Source organism: Neophocaena asiaeorientalis, unplaced genomic scaffold (assembly GCF_003031525.2).
Source record: "Neophocaena asiaeorientalis asiaeorientalis breed wild unplaced genomic scaffold, Neophocaena_asiaeorientalis_V1.1 scaffold268, whole genome shotgun sequence".
NCBI lineage: Eukaryota > Metazoa > Chordata > Mammalia > Artiodactyla > Phocoenidae > Neophocaena > Neophocaena asiaeorientalis.
The window spans coordinates 3,487,209-3,493,208 of NW_020173979.1; the positions used below are offsets into that span (position 1 = coordinate 3,487,209).

The window sequence follows — 6,000 nt, forward strand, 5'->3', positions numbered from 1 at the left end:
TAACTTATTAGTGGTTGTGAAGTCATTTTAATGGGTTTTGACTTTGGGTGAAATTTAGGACATAAAATGTCAGCCTGCATTGTCCATAGTAATGATTAGTGTTGTTTCCTGAATGTTCTGCGTAGGGGTATGTGTGTGTATTTACATACACGGATGAATGTAGAGATTGTGATTAAAATGTGTTCCTGACGCAAGGTCATGGTCAAAAAAATATAGAACATTCAGTTGTCTTCCCCTCTACGTTGTGTTGTCCTTTTATAAATGATTTATTTCAAAAAGAAGTAATTTCTGACTGTTGGCATTCTGTTTAGAAGGAGTCTCTCTGTTTACTAGCTTTTACATATTTTTGTTTCACAGTGATAGATGACGACTCTTGGTCATGAGAGAGGTCCTGGTGGCCTCTGGATGGCGTAAATTTAAGATTATGCTAAATATAAAATCTAACATTAAGCATATTTTGTTACATGCATAACTTTTAGCAGCATGAAAGATGATAGGTTATAGGGTCAGTCATCTCTTAGAATCCCCTCTCTGTCACCTAACGGCTAATGCTTGCTTTTTTTTTTTTTTCTGGAAGCATAGTTGATTTACAATGTTGTGTTAATTTCTGCTGTACAGCAAACTGACTCAGTAATACACACATAAATACATTCTTTTTTATACTCTTTTCCATTATGGTTTATCCCAGGATATAATGGCTAATGCTTTAAACCAAATGTTTCTGAGCCTCAGTTCTCTTATTTGTAAAGTAGGTATAATAGTTTCTACCTTATAAAGTTCTTGAGAGGTTTAAATAGACCTGATACCTGGTATGTAGTATGCGCAAAACAACTTGCAACTTCTATTTTGATGCATGATTATTTAAAAATCAGCGTTATGTGTGCGCAAGTACATACATGTCTGTGTGGATGTGGATGGGCTGTGGTGTATATCTCCCATGTCTAACCAGAATATCCATCCATACTCCCTTTGTTTTTGTTTTTGTTTTTTTCAGGGTTTCCTAGTCTTGAACTACTGGCTACATGGCTACCAAATGCCTAAGGGAGTTCTTCACAGCTGAGTTATGAAGCTGGAATTGGTTCTAGACGCTGGGTAGATGCAAAGCAGCCTAACTCTTCAAGTACCGACATTTCTCACCTCCGATTCCGGCCTCTACTTTGAGAAGGATACCTTAGCTTCACCGACTTTCAGTAGTACAGAAGCCCATTTCCTCCCCCCATCAGTGAAAAGAAATCTCTCGCTTCAAATGTAAATTGTTCATATAAAAGGGACGTACAGTCTGTTTTACAGAAGTAAATCGACCGTCAAGAGAAGACTTGGCCTCTAATTTATATTGCTTTGCACTTTGGTCTGATACTAAGAAACAGCATTCTTCGGTGAAATTTTGGGTGCCAAACACCTACCCAGAATGTCCAGGGCTTTCCTTTTCAGAAGTTAGCATTCTCCTTTTGACCGTCCAAGTCATTATGAATTGTGACTTGTATTAGGAACATGTTGGACAATGGAAACATTTCTCTGGGTTGTTTTAGTAATATTTTTTGGATTATACTTCCTTTCTGTACCAATTTCTTTTAATTTAAAGAACTGTAAGCCAGGTTATATTATCTCCCAACAGGTAATATAGCTCTTTTCTTTTATTAACTGTTCTCTGTACCCGCAACCATCTCCTGATATTTGGTAGAGTAACACCTTTACATGTGTGCTTGCCTCCTAATTTAAAATACTGTATCCGCATGTAGATATAATGTACATAACAGTTTAACCTCAAGGTTGCTCGAGTCAGGGCCCCCGTGCCTGAGACACTAATGCAGAGTGTGTTCGCCCTTAGCCGTGGGCTGGACTCAAGAACCCGCTACCAGGGTTGATGTGGATTACCTAGAACCCTTCCTGCAGTATTCATACGGTGTTCTTATTTTGTCATTGTCATCGTCATTGTGCGTGTGGTGTGTGTGTGTGTTTTAATGGGAATCTTGTTTTAAGATGTAATTTCTAAAGTTTAACACAAAATGTTTTATTTGTTGTGCAGTCTATACAGTAGAGAGGTACCTTAAATACTTCTGTTGTTCTTTTCCTCATCAGTACTCCTTAAGTACTCGTGGTCACTTGCCATAGCGTTCATTTGACTCCACCGTCACAGGTCACACTCTGTGTGTTAGTAACCCTGGGAAGGGAAGAGCGAGAAGGCCCCCGCTGACTGGCTCTCCCGGCTCTGGCATTCGTGCGTCCTGCCCTTGTCAGGTGGTAGCAGGGCCCACTTGTGTGTTGGAGCCCGGGACCCGTGTCAGGCTGGTTCAAGGGCCCATCTTGAGTGGAAGGGTCCTCCCAGGTGGCGTGAAGCCTCAGGCTCATGATCCCATCCCTGTCATCTCTGGTGTCGCCTGCTGCCGTGGCCCCGGCAAGCTCTCCTGGCTCCCGAGCGCTCCGCAGCCCAAATGTGTGAATGGCACCACCGTGCTGACGTACGTGGAAAGGACTTTGGCATCTGGTTGGCACTCCTTTTCCCTTGTTCAATATTCGGTTTTGATTTGCCCCTTGCCATTGTTTCCAAAGATCAAGGAATGTTGCTAACATTTTAAAGGACCAATGAGAACTTCCTGTAACTAAACCTCTTCCCGTGGAAGCACACTCTCCCACTGAGGGGAAGGTGCCTGGGCTCTGTTTTGTCCTTTACATTGAGAATGGTGTGGGAATCAATGTGTGTGTCTGTGGTTGTTTATTGGGTTGGTTTGCTTTTTTGTTTTCCTTTGTCCTTTTTAAAAAATACATCCTTCCCTCCTACATGTTAGTAAATTAATTTCTGGTTTTGAAAAGTTGAGTCTCAAAGTGTTAAAAAAAAAAAGAGAAATCTCCGTTCAGCGGGTGGATGTTGTAACCCTGACAGCGGTTGTGAAAGTGACTTAACTTTGACCACTCTTACCTTACAGCTTTAATATCAGATTCGTTAGGAGAGCCCAGGGGGCAGGGCAGGGAGGGGCAGGGGAGGAGGCAATTCTTCTGAACGAATGGACTTTCTGTGGTTGTCTCTGCATGTTTAATATAGAAATTCTGGTTCCTTGGGAGATCATGGCCTTTGAATATGCACACAACCTTTGAATTGTGCCTACTAAATTATAGCAGGGGACTTTGGCACCCGAGGAATTCTGACTTTCTGGGATTATAGTAGTAATTCCCAGCTGTACTCTGGACTTTATTTTGCTAACCATAATTGAGAAACTGTAAATTACTGCTATATTAATGTTTTAAAGCACTGGGATAGTCTAATTCTAACTTGTAATTAATTATGTTTGCCAATAACTGTTTGAAATAAATTTGTGTCTGAACAGCTATTGAAACTGTTAAATTGTACAGATATTATTCACGACAGCTTTGTACTGTGGAATGTGCTTAATAAAAAACAAAAAGTTTGACCTTTGTCCAATAAATTGCTAAGTAATGTCAATAAATCAAGTATGAGTATTATGCAGTACACCTGATCTGGCTTCATGCAATTGTTACTTCAGCTACTAATTCAAAGCCAATACTCTTAATAAAGTGTTGCAATACTCTGATGTTCTGTTAAGAAATTTTTCAAAAAAAACTGTTAACGTGCTGTCAGTAATTCTGTGACATACAATTAAAGTTTGTAGATTGAAAAAATCATCTGCTCTGTACAGTGAGGTTGAAGACAAAGTACTTTTTTTGGTGTGGGAGAACTGGTATGAGATAATGCCAGTCCATGCCCTGGGGCTGGTTCAGAACTCCTCCCCAGCAAATCTGCTTTCCACAAGTACTTAATTGCCTCGCAAGTTACTATGAAAATGGTCCCTTAAACGTGCCCAATGGCTCTGGGTGGGAGTAGATCCTCTGATTCTGGAAGGGGTGGGGGGTGGGGCAGTGTGAGAAGGGCAGCTGCAGCCCTCTCCCCCTTACGCATCGGACATGAAATTGTTGTCTTTCCTTTTGGCAGATTGACACATCACTGGTTGAGGACTAGAGCAGAAGGAAATACAGTACCTGCAGGATTCTGCTCAGGAGGCCTGCATAGTAGCAGAGTTTTCCTGATAACTAGATTCCGCCAGCCCAGGGCCGAATTGGTAATGTAGACTTCTGAGATGAAATTAGAGTAATTCTATACAGTTTTGCCCCCACTCACTTTTCTTGTAAAAAAAAAGGTTTTAGAAATAGCTAGTATGCATACGGTTAAGAAAACCAATTTACAAGCCATAAAAGATAGTGTACAAAGTGGTTCTCCCTTTCACTCGACCCTCCGTCCTCCAATCCTTGTTAACCAGTTTTTTGCTTATCCTCTGACGGATAACAGTCTGTGTATGGAAGGGTGTGTGTATGTATGTGTCTATGCGTATATGCCTACCTACCTGTCTACATACAAACATACATACTGTCCCCATGCCCTGTAACATTAATGGTAGCATGCTGTACTGCACCTTTTCATCTAGTCTTCTTGAGATTATATCCTATGTCAGTACATGTAATTCTTGCTGATGGCTGCCTAGTATTTGGTTATAAGGATATTCCCTAAGTTATTTAGTTCCTTGAGCACCAGGTTGAAGTGGTTTCTTGTCTTTTCCTATAATGACTCTCCATTTTCACAGGTCTTTCTATCCCTGCCTGTGCTAAACAGAATAAACTGTTCTTGGTGATTTGGGCTAATCGTTATGAAGAGCAGATGTTGAACCCAAACTGTGCTGCAGGGTGGAAAAGCCTCAAGTGTCAGCCTGGATCTTTACCCCTCCAGTCGTCTCCTGCCCTCACATATAGGTGTTCAGTCCATAACTTCAGTCAGTACAAAGCAGTCAGTACTAGTTTCTCTTTTCCTTGGTAGGTGAGGTGTTCCTGCAAGAAATTCACAGCTACGAATGCACAGAGATTCTCAGATTTTGGTAGAACTCCTTGGATATACAATCAGACTAAGTGATGCTTTGCAACCTCAGCCTGTTTGGTTTCTAGTTAATAAGGAGAAGGGGGGCTTCCCTGGTGGCACAGTGGATGAGAGTCCGCCTGCCGATGCACGGGACACGGGTTTGTGCCCCGGTCCGGGAGGATCCCACATGCTGCGGCGCGGCTGGGCCCATGAGCCATGGCCGCTGAGCCTGCGCGTCCGGAACCTGTGCTCCGCAACGGGAGAGGCCACAACAGTGAGAGGCCCGCGTACCACACAAAATAATAATAATAATAAGGAGAAGGGAAATTAGGGAGACTGGCTGATCATCCTGTTACTAATTAGCTGTGTGGCAATCCCCCCTTTTGGGTCTCAGCTTTCCCATGTATAAGAGAAGGTTTCAAAAAAAAAAAGAGTAGGTTCCACTAGTCCAAGTCCTGGAGGGTGCCTGCTCTAGCTCTGGACGGTCTGTTGCTGGAATGCAGACCCAGTGATGCCAGGTGTAAATTTTCAAGAAAAGCTGAAAATCCAGTTTATGAAGAGACCCAATTTATCAAAGTTGAGAAATGATTTTTTTTTTTAAGTCACTTGCTAGAGTATCAGCTTGCTGTCTCTGAACCATCTTAAGCTTTTCTAGCAGTGACCTGTTGAAGCATTGCATCCAAGATTGGCAACTGAATTCTTGAAGAATGAAAGGGATTCCAGAGAAAAGGGACAAATTAAGTGATGAGCTTTGTGGCAAAGTGACCAGCACACAGTAGTCAATACATGTTGGTTAATAAAAAATGACCCAAAAAGGGAGGTGTTTGAAAAGACAAGGAGAGGAGGAGGAAGGAATCAAGAGCTGACAGCCACTGTCTTCAGTCACATTTAACATTGAAGGTAGCGTGCTTGTACATGCTACACATTGCATGTACTTCCAGCTGGGGAAGACTCTGGGAGCTCCAAGACCTCCAAACTTCTGCTTGTCTGTTGGACAGAGCTGGGTCTAACACCTCATAGACACTCAATCAGCATCTGTAGGATAACTGAGAACAGGGCCATATTCAGGTGTTTACCTGCCCAAATGCACTGAAATCCTCATTCAAGTGTTGTAAAATTTTTATTGGTTGTATGAAGCC

At 42.1% G+C, this 6,000-nt stretch overlaps 1 protein-coding gene across 5 annotated transcripts in view; it reads left to right on the top strand.

Annotated features, from left to right (window-relative positions):
- Positions 1 to 3,548, top strand: part of FBXW11 (F-box and WD repeat domain containing 11) — a 129,547-nt gene extending 125,999 nt beyond the window's left edge. For all 5 annotated transcript variants that reach the window (XM_024753351.1, XM_024753352.1, XM_024753353.1 and 2 more), the window contains one exon: positions 995 to 3,548. The gene's annotated coding sequence lies outside the window, so the exon portion shown is untranslated. The remainder of the gene's footprint in view (positions 1 to 994) is intronic.
- The last annotated feature ends 2,452 nt before the right edge of the window (positions 3,549 to 6,000 follow it).